Source organism: Chenopodium album, chromosome 11 (assembly GCF_948465745.1).
Source record: "Chenopodium album chromosome 11, dcCheAlbu1.1, whole genome shotgun sequence".
Lineage (NCBI taxonomy): Eukaryota > Viridiplantae > Streptophyta > Magnoliopsida > Caryophyllales > Amaranthaceae > Chenopodium > Chenopodium album.
Genome location: NC_137844.1, coordinates 28,596,192 through 28,610,696, shown reverse-complemented (window position 1 = coordinate 28,610,696; position 14,505 = coordinate 28,596,192).

Genomic DNA, 14,505 nt, shown 5'->3' with positions numbered 1-14,505 from the left:
AGTAAAACATGTTAACGTCATGTGGTTTGAGTAGAGTATTGATTAAAATGAGCACTTGAATTATTTAATACCCCCATACCATTTCATTTTCCTAGCCCACTTTTATTTCCATTTTGAGCCCAAACTTTTTATATAATTGTAGGGAATATTTTCCCAAACTTTGAGCCCCACTGTGATCGTGCACTTAAGCATGGTGGTGTCCAAAGAGAAGGAAGCTAGAGTAAAAGAGTCGCCAAAAAGTTTTAGGAACTTGTAAACCGCCCACGAGGTGAAGGTTACACACCTTCACAATCACAGATATTGCTAATTCCATAGTGGTCCTGAACCATGACTGGATATTCGGGGATGAAGGTATAAATCCAACCTAAAAGAGATTGAAGCTGCCCTAAATAGGCATCTACTTTGTTCTTCTCATATTCATGTGCGCTTTTCGATTAACATGCAATCAATATATTAATCCTAAACCTGTTTAATTTATGTTGGTTGATCATTAATGCACAAATAAATCTATTATTGGCGATCACTTGAATTAAAATCATATTAGCCTAATTTAAATTATTAATTATCTTATTAAGTGTGATTTCAAGTACAAATTCCCTTTAAACCTGCAAGAGAGGGCGTGATCAAACAATAACAATAATATAATAACAACAGTCATCATCATCATAATAATCTCATCAAATCATAATAAAATTAGCAAGATCCTAGGCATGATACTAATATGATTAATAACAAATCCTAGCATGTCACTAAATAATAAAAATCAAATCTTTATCCCTAACATGATATCAGAAAAGCAATAAAAGCATCCTAACATGATACTAGAAATTAATATAATATTCTAAACATGATTTCTAAAGAAATAGAACAATTGAATTACTCACTTTGAAGCCTCGTATCTCTTTCTATCAAAACAATACACGCGTTAGTAACTTCAATTAAAATATTAAATCAAACAATAATAATTGAAATTAGATTTGGGACCAAACCCTCAGAACTATCAACCTTTCACGTCGAGATCTAAGACAACTTCGACCTTGGCTAGGTGTATTCAAATCTCGTGAATGAGGAATGGTGATCAAATCAAGAAAATCAAAGGGATGTGTTTAATGTGTTTAGACTAGGCTTAGAAAATTAAGAGAGAGAAAGAAAGAATAAGCTTTAGCTTAAAGAGGGAGAAGATGATTGTTGATGATTTGAAAACGGGGGAAATTAACCCTATTCATAGAGAAAAATCGACCGTAACGATAGAAAAGAGTCAGAATCTGACTCGGAGTAAAACTAGCTCCATCGTGGCGCGACAGGGTTATCGCGACGCGATAGCTCTATTGCATGGCGACAGGCCCATCGCGGCGTGATGGTTGTTGTTCGATAAAGTTTCCGTACGGAACCATTCTCCTAATAGAATTAGGTTACATAGAGTCGGTACTTATCTTTAATCAAACCGGAGTTAATCTTTTAAAAACACTTGTTTTATTCCAAATAGAATTCTTCATCTTTTCAAAATCAATCGTAATTATAATTAATAATCCTAATCCCTTTAGAACTTAAAATAACCTTCTAGAAGATTCTAGAAAATTAGGATAAATCCTAATGACTTTAGGAATACAATTAAAATTAATGGACCCTCCACATGATCATCGGGCCGCCCATAAAACTCATTTAGGACCCAGTTTAGTATTTTGGCCATAACTTTCTCGTTACAACTCGAATTGGGCTTATAATATATCGTTGGAAAGTTCTTTTCAAACCCCATCCAACTACATAATTATTGGACCCATATTATGGACCACACTAAATTGGATTGGATGTTTTTCATGTGAAAATGATTTTCGAAATACAAAATGAATTATTTTTATTAAAACATTTTAGAAAATAGAAGAATTCACGAGACTATTCAACATTTCACCTTACTCGATATTCAATGATGTGAAGTTTTAATCGTCTGGGGTATCTTACTCGTATACTCAAAATACCTTTTAGCGACGGTCAAAAGCCATTGCAAAATAAATAAAAATTAAAAAAAAAGAAAGAAAAACCCCCACCAACCCAGCCCCCTTCACCCACTGTAAACATTAACCACCATCATCTCCTTTACGAACCACCACCCACCGCCCCTACAATCCACCTAACGCCACCCAAAACCACCAAAGAAAACAAAAAAACGCATAAATACCCACAAGCAAACTTTAGATCTAGAATTAAACCCAAAAAAAACAAAAGCTACGACATTAAAACCAAGAAAAATCAAAATTAAACCAAACCTAACAAGAATCAAAATTAAAATGAAACCTAACAAGATCTAAAAAATACCTAAAAATAACAACACATACAAATAAAAATATATATCAAAAAATATAAAAAAAACCGCACAAACAAACGAACAAAAAATGAATTAACTACAAGAATTATCGAAAACACTACAAAATTCGAACAAAAAGGCAACGAAAAAAATCAAACGAAAAAAAAACAATAAAACATCCACCAAATTGAATAAAGTAAATGAAATTAAACACATAAACAATAATAACCTTTAAATAAAGGAAATTCACTCCCAAAAATCAAAGTTAACTTCAAATTATTGAAAATAAACACAAATAACCAACATAAAATGAAAATTAACGAAACAAAAACGGCAATTCAAGCAAAAAATTATGAAGTTAGACCAAAAAAAATAAAGAACAAATAAAAACCACAATAATAAAAACGAAAAAAATACAAAAAAAAATGAGCATACCTTCGAAAATTTATTCTATGGATTTTCATGGTCAAATTCGACCATAAAAACTTCAAATCTGGAATTTTTATGGTCGAAATTGACCAAATGAACTCCAACATCCCGAAATTGGACCTCAAAACATAAAATTTGATAAACCCAAAGAAATTTGACTATGAATTTCGTTTCTTTTCACATTAGAATCAAAGAGAAAAGAGGAAAATGGAAAGGAGAGGAGAAAGAAACTGAGAGAAGGTTGGGAGGAGGAGAGCAAAACAGAGAAAAAGAGTGGGTAGGAGAGGAGAGAGAAATTGAGAGGGGAAATAGAGAGGAGAAACGGCGAAGGCAATTTAGGGTTTGGTATGGGCTTTTGAATTGGTATTTAAATACCATTTATTTTGAAAAAAAAAAAAATCAAATCTACGACAACCATAAGCTGTCGCGAATTGCGAAAGTTTCGAAAACCGTCGTAATTTGCGATAGTTTATAGCTGTCGTAAATATTAATTTTTTTTTATAATTATTTTTATTGTCTTTTGCGACAGTTTATTGGCTAAAAACTGTCGTAATATTACGACGGCTTAAAAAACCGTCGTAATATTACGACGGCTACAAAAATCGTCGTATAATTAAAATATTACGACAGTTTTACTAGCTGTCGCTGAAAAACTGTCGTTATATTCCCGGATTCTAGTAGTGTCAAGGCATGCCTGGCTGTAGAGTTGACCAGACTGCCGATCTTTGGAAGTGGGTAACTATCCTTTGGACATGCTTTGTTCAAGTCAGTGTAATCAACACACACATGGGCCAGGTACCATTAGGCTTCTTTACGAGCACAACGTTCGTAACCCATTCAGGGAAGTTACATGGCCAAATGAACCCGACGTCTAACAACTTTTTTACCTCAGCGGCTGCCGCCTGACTTCTCTCCTCACCATGATTTCTTTTCTTTTGCCTGATAGGCTTCTTTTTGGATCCACAACGAGCTTGTGGACAGCAAGATCCGGGTTGATGTGTGCTTGGCATCTCTTCCACTTCAAAGGCAAAGATGTCTCTGAATTCTTTCAGCAAGTGGTGCAAGTCTGCACCAAACTTTGCAAAAGAAACCATCCCTACCTTAACAGTTCGCTCTGGACGGCTGTCGTCTAGAGAAATATCAATGTGATCACCAGCCGGCTAGGGACGGAGTTCATCTAATCGTTCCCCGGTTAGTGATTGCTATTACTTTTCCTTCTTCACCGCCACCAGCTGATCAACTTTCCTCTTTTTTCCAGCTTCTGGTGGGGCGGGTTCGGGATCCTTGACTCATTAAGGTCTATTGGCTCCTCCCCCTGGCCGGCTGCTGCCGCTATGGGCTTGACGTATGAGAGATAGCACTCTCTAGCCGTCTTCTGATCCCCATTCAGGGAGCCAACAGAACCATCATCCCTCTCGAACTTCATCAGCATGAAAGATGGAATGATGACGGTCTTGCACTCGTTCAGAGTTAGACGACCCAAAATACGGTCGTAAGTGGTCATCTCTTTAGCGATCAAGAACCGGACAACCATGTGGCGTCCCTTTCCCTTCTCTCCCAGCCGGATGGGTAGATCTATATGTCCGACTGGGTGCACGACTCCACCCCCAAAACCAACTAAGGGGTGAGAGACATTGCCCATGATGTTGGGCTTGTACTTCAGCCTGGACAAGCACTTGTAGCTGATGATGTCGGTCGAGCTACCATTATCCATCAAGATCCGGCCAACCAGCTGATTGGCCACCTTGCACTCAATAACCACAGGGTCATCATGCGGCCGGCGGACTTTGCCCCGGTCCTTCTCAGTGATGACGACCTCAGGGAATGTGTTGGTAGACGCCTGACCCTCGTCAACAGAGTTGACTTCCATCTTCCTCAAGTGGTCCTTGGTGCCTCGGATGGTAGGACCCCCTTAGGAAAAACCACCTGCTATGGTGTAGATCGGCTCGTTGTCAGTGTTTGAACTACGAGTAGGCTGGGCTGCCTTTTTAGACGACTACCCTAGGTTTGTCTTCAAGGTAACCTTGGACTTGAGGATGTAGGACTTGAATACCCCCTGATATGCTAGACGGTCCAACAGCCGCTTGAGGCTATATAATAGTTGGTGTCATGGCCAATGTTCTCATGGAAATGGCAATACTTGTTTTTGTTCCGATTTTTAGCAGAACCTTTCATAGAAGCGGGCTTCTCAATGGTCACCCGGTCTTTGATCTACATGAGGATGGAGTAGCAGTCGTTGTTAAACTTGTACTTGGGGACGTACGATTTAAACTCTTTCTTTTTCTTCTAGGACGGCTGCATTGAGTTGTCAACCGCCCAGATTTCTTTTCTTTTCTTTTCTTACTCCCTTCAAGTTTGGGAGTTGGCTGAGCATGCTGACTCTCCTTTTGTTTGTCAGACTTCTTGGAGTCTAACTAATTATTGGGTGAACAGAGGTCGATCGCCTATATATAGGCTTCCGCCTCCATCAATACCTCTTGGAGAGTGAAAACTCTCTTTCTGACGAAGTCAAACTTAAAGGTTGACCCGTCCTTCAGACCCTTGAAGAAGTCTCTATATGCAACTTCGTTAGACAGTCCTTGAATCTGGATTCTTACCAGATTGAATCGCTTAACGTAGGAGTAAAGTCCTTCTGTCTCTCCCTGCCGGATGGTACTGAAGTCAAAACTTGTTTTCTTGGCAGGGATGTTCATTGAGAAGTTGGATGCAAACAAGAAGGCAAGTCTCTTGAAGCTGTCAATACATTTGGCTGGCAAGTTGCCAAACCATTACTGGGCGATGCCCTTCGATGTAGCCAGGAAACATCTACACCAAGTGGCATCATCCAACCCCTATAGGTACATGAGGTTGGTGTAGGCCATAAGGTGGTCTTCAGGATTGATGGTATGTACCATCATTGGTATTAACCAAGACATTCTTAACTTTGGTCGGTTGTGCCGCCTCGGTTATCTCCTTGGTTAACGCAGAGGGTTGTTCACCAAGTTTCACCAGGCAAAGATGTCAGTCCAAAGGTTGGACGTTGTATGCCGCCTGACCTCCAAAGAGGGCCTGCTGCATGTAAGGTTGGGCATATTGCCCGTATGGCATCTGAGGCACAAACGTTACTGATTCAATCATTTGAGGGTATGTATGGACGGACTAGCCGCCCGACTGACTAGGAACACCTTGCCGAGGTATTCTTGAAGCTGTCTAGGAAGCTCGACGTGGAAGCCGACTCAAATAGTTGCTGGTTTCTCTTCTGCTCAATGATATGTCGAGCATCAGAGAATGATTTCTTGCTGCCATCTGGCTGGACTTGCCAGGTGACTTTCCTTGTACTCGTCTGGGGTAGAAGAACCTTGGAACAGTCAATCAAGGTTCCAGCCTATTCCTTAGTAGCGGGGTGCGGAGTAGGCTGTCTGTCCCTGACTGGCTTTCTCCTCTCAACATGAGGAGATTTCCGGGCCAACTAACCCTAGCTAGAGCCAGTCTTCCTCTTGTTGATGATGTCTTTGATCTCCCCCTTAGAACTAGTCATGAATTTCATGAGTTCGTCTCTAGTGACGGGAGCTGCCTCTCTTACCTCCTGGGTTCGGTCAGTTGTCCAGAGGATTTACTCAAACATGCCTGGTTATTGCCCAGTTCTAGGTTGTCCCTGGGATGGATGCGCCTGATTCTAAGTGACCCATCATCAGAAGCCACATATGTTTCAAATTCAACGTCGTTATTAGTATCATGGTCTTAATAGACCTCGCCATCGACCGGAGGCCAGTTAGGATCAGGAAGTGGTACAGACTCTTGAACCATCTTAGAGGTACTCTCCCCACTGACAGTGCCAAATGTTTTGGGGTTTTCTGTGTCCTTCGAGAGAGTTACAACACCAAGACTAGAATTAGCTGTCTGTAGCTGCAAAACAATGGAGGCTCCGGGTGGTTGGAGCTCCGCCTCCAACGATCAAGTTAGAGCGTGTACAGAGAATGTAAAAAGGTGCGGAAAAGGTAAAAGTGAGATCTTCTCGGATTCCGAGATCAGGTGTTTTCTCTGATGTTAGAGAATTCAGGTGTTTATAATAAATGAACGTGCCCTAAAAATGGGAGAAATCTCCCTATTTATATGGTCATTGGAATATGTGCCCTTCATTAGGTCATTTTGACCTAATGGGCTGCGTCGTTTTGTAGCGTTCTTGGGAATTGGGCCCTGAAGGCCGCAATTTCCTTTGCCATCTGAGAAAGCCACATGCTAGCTGATATGTGGTCCATGTTAGACCTATCCAGGGATAACACATGTCTCTCTCTCATTGGGCCATGTAGCAAGGTGTTTTATTTTCATTAAGCTCATACAACATGCATCATCACTTTATTCAATTCTTCGCATCTTCTTTCCCTTTGAGGAAGATCCAACACTTTACTTCTTTCTTTTCACGTCTTTCTTTTTCAGGAGAAAGTTGGTACCCTCCACAAAAATGACAGAAATTTTTTGTTTTTTCTGCATTTTTGAGCTGCATAAGCACAATCACAATACAATACACACACGATTCATGTACATTGAGTCACGTCGCGTCACCACATCGAGTTGGGTCTACACACACATGTCAGAACACATTGAGTCAAGTTGATTTAAACACATTGAGTCGCACAATAAGTTGAGTAACACCAAGCCTTGGGTCAACCTCAATTACAAACATGAGCAAAGTCCTATAGCCCAAGAGTATAGATGCAGGTACACTAAGTCCTTAGCAGATTAGCAACTTTTACGAAGGATTAGAGGCAATTTCATTGAGTGCAAATGAACGAAAAGACATAAGCAACAGCAGCAAAGCTGAACGAGCAAAGAGAGTTTAAAAAACTCTGACTTTGATTCAAGCGCAACGTGATAGAAATAACGCATCGCGATATACCCTGATGTGGTGCGATACACTTTGACTCAGCGCGATAGACCTGTCGCTCCGCGATAGCTCTGATTTCTCCTACGTCAGCCTTTGAGGGTTCCACAACTTGGTTGGTTGGTCCATGATTAATAAATTTGAGCCTCTTGATGAGCACTTAATTCTTTTGAGCAATTGATGGATATTTGATTGGTAATCGGCCCGATTACAGTTCTGATTGATGATCGGCCTGATGACGATCATAATTGAGCATATTTGAGTACTGATTGAGCATGTAGATTGATACTTAAGATTGGGAGATTTCTAAATAAATCAATTCAAAGACTTTAAGAATCCCAAATATGGTTCTAAAGATGAATTTTCCAAAGCTAGAAGGTCTATTAGTTCTCGGAGTAAGGACAAGAAAATTTAAAGACAAGGTGCTCTAGATTAAGGGTTCTGTTATTTGATTTGAGAAGGACGGTTCGAGATGAAGTGATCTTGGTAGCTTTTGCTATTATTGGAGAGGTTATCTCTTGATTTGAGAAGGGCGGTTCGAGACGAAGCGATCTTCGATAGCTTTCGCCATGATTGGGGAGGTTATCATTCGATTTGAGAAGATGGCACAAGATGGACGATCTTCGACGGCTTTCGCTAAGATTGTGGGGGTTATCATTTGATTTGAGAAGATGGCACGAGATGGGCAATCTTCGATGGCTTTCGCTAAGATTGTGGGGGTTGTCATTTGATTTGAGAAGATAGCACAAGATGGACGATCTTCGACGACTTTCGCTAAGATTGTGGGGGTTGTCATTTTATTTGAGAAGATAGCACAAGATGGGCGACCTTCTACGACTTTCGCTAAGATTGTGGGGTTGTCATTTAATTCAAGAAGATAGCACGAGATAGGCGATCTTCAACGGCTTTCGCTAAGATTGTGGGGGTTAGATAGCACGAGATCGGCGGTCTTCGATGAAGTTCGCTATGATTGGTGGAGGTTGTCATCTAGATTTTAGGAGAGCGGTTCGTGATGAGGCGGTCTTCGACAGCTTTCACTAAGATATGAAGGTTGTCAATCAATTGGTCGAGTCAAGGTAAAGATGAGATTCTGAAGATGGCGAGGTACAGTCACCTTCGACGGTGTTTCCTAGGATATGGAAGATTGTCACAACAAATAAAGATAGTGAGGCACTGTTACCTTTAGATGGCGTTCACGAGGCATTGTGGAGGTTGTCACAACAAAATGCAGCAAAATCGATTACTTTAGAGACGTGTGATCGACGGTGCAAGATACGCGTTTCTAACTCTCTTATCTGTTTAACTAACGCTAGTTTGCAGGTATTGGCGTTACAAGAATGATTTAGGATCGCAGAACGTTCTGAATCACTCTCCGTCCCTATCGCTACTTTGACTTTTGTTTTCGAAACTTATGTTTCTCCAAACTCAGTCAAAGTGGGGGCTTCTGTAGACACCTGATTGTGTCTCCCCAAAAACCAAACCCAGTGATGAGTACTTTTCACATCATTGAATATCGAGTAAGGTGAAATGTTGAAGAGTCTCGTGAATTCTTCTATTTTCTAAAATGTTTTAATAAAAATAATTCATTTTGTATTTCGAAAATCATTTTCACATGAAAAACATCCAATACAATTTAGTGTGGTCCATAATATGGGTCCAATAATTATGTAGTTGGATGGGGTTTGAAAAGTACTTTCCAACGATATATTATAAGCCCAATTTCGAGTTGTAACGAGAAAGTTATGGCCAAAATACTAAACTGGGTCCTAAATGAGTTTTATGGGTGGCCCGATGATCATGTGGAGGGTCCATTAATTTTAATTGTATTCCTAAAGTCATTAGGATTTATCCTAATTTTCTAGAATCTTCTATTTTAAGTTCTAAAGGGATTATGATTATTAATTATAATTACGATTGATTTTGAAAAGATGAAGAATTCTATTTGGAATAAAACAAGTGTTTTTAAAAGATTAACTCCGGTTTGATTAAAGATAAGTACCGACTCTATGTAACCTAATTCTATTAGGAGAATGGTTCCGTACGGAAACTTTATCGAACAACAACCATCACGCCGCGATGGGCCTGTCGCCATACAATAGAGCTATCGCGTCGCGATAACCCTGTCGCGCCACGATGGAGCTAGTTTTACTCCGAGTCAGATTCTGACTCTTTTCTATCGTTACGGTCGATTTTTCTCTATGAATAGGGTCAATTTCCCCCGTTTTCAAATCATCAACAATCATCTTCTCCCTCTTTAAGATAAAGCTTATTCTTTCTTTCTCTCTCTTAATTTTCTAAGCCTAGTCTAAACACATTAAACACATCCCTTTGATTTTCTTGATTTGATCACCATTCCTCATTCACGAGATTTGAATACACCTAGCCAAGGTCGAAGTTGTCTTAGATCTCGACGTGAAAGGTTGATAGTTCTGAGGGTTTGGTCCCAAATCTAATTTCAATTATTATTGTTTGATTTAATATTTTAATTGAAGTTACTAACGCGTGTATTGTTTTGATAGAAAGAGATACGAGGCTTCAAAGTGAGTAATTCAATTGTTCTATTTCTTTAGAAATCATGTTTTGAATATTATATTAATTTCTAGTATCATGTTAGGATGCTTTTATTGCTTTTCTGATATCATGTTAGGGATAAAGATTTGATTTTTATTATTTGGTGACATGCTAGGATTTGTTATTAATCATGTTAGTATCATGCCTAGGATCTTGCTAATTTTATTATGATTTGATGAGATTATTATGATGATGATGATTGTTGTTATTATATTATTGTTATTGTTTGATCACGCCCTCTCTTGCAGGTTTAAAGGGAATTTGTACTTGAAATCACACTTAATAAGATAATTAATAATTTAAATTAGGCTAATATGATTTTAATTCAAGTGATCGCCAATAATAGATTTATTTGTGCATTAATGATCAACCAACATAAATTAAACAGGTTTAGGATTAGTATATTGATTGCATGTTAATCGAAAAGCGCACATGAATATGAGAAGAACAAAGTAGAGGCCTATTTAGGGCAGGTTCAATCTCTTTTAGGTTGGATTTATACCTTCATCCCCGAATATCCAGTCATGGTTCAGGACCACTATGGAGTTAGCAATATCTGTGATTGTGAAGGTGTGTAACCTTCACCTCGTGGACGGTTTACAAGTTCCTAAAACTTTTTGGCGACTCTTTTACTCTAGCTTCCTTCTCTTTGGATACCACCATGCTTAAGTGCATGATCACAGTGGGGCTCAAAGTTTGGGAAAATATTCCCTACAATTATATAAAAAGTTTGGGCTCAAAATGGAAATAAAAGTGGGCTAGGAAAATGAAATGGTCTGGGGGTATTAAATAATTCAAGTGCTCATTTTAATCAATACTCTACTCAAACCACATAACATTAACGTGTTTTACTCATCATTTGGTTTCGGGTTTCGGTTAGAGAGACATTTTTAGGTGTCTACATCAACCAAACCCATTTAGAAAATTCCTTTGAGTTTCAGTTTTCATTAAGGTCTTAATAGAGGTGATCATTGGATGAGTCGGGTTGAGAGCAAAAAAATAAGGCCTGGTCAGGCCAAGATTTAAGCCAGAATTTTTGTGCCAAAACTCGCCCAAAATGGCCGGGTAGTACAGGCTTTTCAGGCCAGGCTAAAAAAAAATCAACTAAAAATGTAATTTTAACATATTTTTTAATAATAGTTATTTAAAAAAAAACAAAACTTAAATTAAAAAACCTAAAACAAAATTAAACTAGAAAAAAAAACCCCTCCCCCCTTGCCGGAAGCAACCCCGCCAACACCACCGCCGGCAGCCGGAGCTTCTTACCGACGTCGGTGGTACCCCCTCCTGACCTAGCCTGACAACCCAGCCCTTCCCCTTCCCCCAAATCACCTCCCCTACCCTAAAACCCCTCTCCCTACCCTCGAAAACCCTCCTCCCCCTACTAGCCAGCGCCCAAACTTCCTCCCCTATGCCGCCGAACTCATTTTGCCCCTTAGCCGGCCATATCCACCCCTTCCCCCTTAAAACCACCACCCGAAAACCCTAAAACCCCAAAATCGAGTTGTTTTAGGGTTATAGGGTTTTCGACTTTCTGGTGGTGGTTTAAGGGCGGAAAGGGTTGGAGACAGTCGACGGAAGGGGGAAATGGTTTAGTCGGCATGGGGGAGGGTATTTAGGCGCCAGCGATGGTGGCAGCCCTGACAGGTGGTCTGGTGGTGGTGGTGTTGCTAACGGTAATGGGGGGAGGGTTTTTTTTGTTCCATTTTCGACAGATGTGACAAATGTCAAATGTAACCTGCAAAACCAGTTACAGGTTTTTTGTTCCATTTTCGACAGATGTGTATCAAAGGTCGTTCAATTAATACGATCGCTAAAAGGTCGTATAATTTTTGGCAAATTTTCCTAAAATAAATGTTTATTTTCATGCATGTAATGTTCATTCTTATAAAAATAAATGTTCATTTTATTTTTAAATTAATACAAATTTTTGTGTTTGTTCAGTTGTATAAAATTTTTGTTTTTATAATAAAGGATGTTCAATTAACATAAACATTTTGTTTATTATTAAAAACATATTGTTGATTTATTTAAGGAAAATTTGCCAAGAATAACACCACCTTTGTGAGTCGAGGTCTTTCCAAAATAGAACAACCTTTGGATTATTTCATAATAGAACGAGCTTTGACACATATCCACTATAAATGAAACAAAAAACTGATAGGAATAGTGTCCTTCGAACAAGTGTATTATTCCGATAGAGGGTTCGGAATTATTAGAAAGCTAATTATTAAGTGAGGTCAAGTGATCGGAATGCCTAGGTGGAGGCCGCTTCCAATCGGTAATATTAATGTATAATTAATATTACAGCTTAATCTTGACTGAACCCTTCGTGTCACACCCAAGCAACTAACGAGCCGACGTGACGAATTAATTCGAAAAGAATTAACGAGTCACTCGAATAATTAATATTTAGACGTTAGAAATTCGAGCTTGGAGCGTCGAATTCGAGCGTTGGAAGTCGAGTCGAAATAATAAAGGACGAGACGGTAAAATTACTAATAAATCAACAATTTACCGAAATACCCCTAGGATCGAAATGCCCCGAGAAAATCGATGCCTAGGGGCATTTGGTAAAAGCCGGGGTGGCTAGCAAATGCACCAAGCCAAGCCTAGGCTGGCTGGTGCATGCTAGCACACCACGACTAGCATGGTGCTAACCACGGCAGCCGCCCAAGGGCAGTAGCTGCAACCAAGGCTAGCAGCTAGCTGGGCCGAGGCTGCAGCCGTAAGCCGCGCCTTGGCCGCAGCTGCTGGGCCGTGGCAGCAGCCCAAAACCGGCTACCTTGGTGCTCCTCTTGGAGTGCCACGTGGCAGCCGGGGATAGGTGGCCGGCCAAATGGAGCTCCTTGGGGATCAAGTTTGGTCCCCTCCCTTCCTTGTGGTCCTCACCTAACTCTTCTCCTAAATATGGAACTTGTTGATTTATTAGTTGCTTGATAATTAATTTTATTTTTGATTTAATTAGTTGCTTCTCTCTACTTGTTTCACTACTCTCCATAAAAAATGGGTCATCATAGGGCTAAGATAAAGACAAGGCCAACAAACACACAAAACACACAATCAGCAAAGCTGAGTACATAAGCGTAATTAGCACACTAAGATACAATTACCTATCACCACACAACTTACCTTGTTGCACCTGTTTTTCAAGCATACAACATTCAACAAAACTTCTCACTAAACAACTACATAATTTATTTAGCGTTGACTGCGCATTGAACGGGTTTCCCACTAACCTCCCCCAAATAAATTGAGGTTATTGACACGGGAGCTAACCGTGCCAGCATCAATAACCACTCGTAAGTGGCGGAATTCCTGCGCATAATAATAATAAAAGGAATGTACATCGTCCTGTACTCCAGTAGAAGTTATGATCACATAACTCCCCCCATATGTTCATACTCAAGTTATATACGTTCCAAGAGTTTTGGTGCGTAATCTCTTTCACTTTACGTTATTTACAGATTATTAAACTTGGTGATGACTCTCAAACCATAATCATTCAATCAACAATAACTATTCAAACAATCAAACATACTAATTTAATTCTTGAATAATTAGTGACCACATAATATTTAATGTTGAACCCTTTTTTTTAATTCTACTTCGGTGCCAATGACACCTTAAACACACAAAGCGCCACAAATCCTATCCCTCGGTGTTAAAAACACCTTAAGTGCACTAAGGCACCAACATACAATTTATTCCTCGTGTACAAAGACACTTACATAGCTCTTTTCCCATGCTTAAAGCATCAATAAAAATTATATGAACCATAATAAAATTTCCTTTTAATATTCCAAACCAAATTAAACATTTAGTTTAATTAAACATGCTCTCTATCATGCCATAAATAAATATGTGGTTCATAAACAATATTCCAACTATAATTTTCCATCCATTAATCCATCACAAATAAATCATGCTTCATAATTCAATCACCAATAACCTCCAAATCATAATTTCCATTCCAAACCTAGCATGATACTACTTGTAATCAATTAAACACATTTAGCATGCTACTACATCAATAAAATTATGCTAAGTACGCGAACGTACCTTGAATACGATCTTAATATCGCCACAATTAATAGAAATTACTCATTTTGAAATCTCCTACAATTTAAAATCATAGAAGAGTATTAAAATTCTCTCTACACAAATTTTCAGCAATATATACTATTATAAAACCCCTCATGATTTAATTAAAATAAGCTGAAATTATATTTAAAACATCATACTTTAATCCCAATTAGTGGGTAATTGAAATTCTTTAAAGAAACTTGATTTCTAATGCACTACCAAAAATTCCAGCATTATATTTTAATGAAAACTTGCT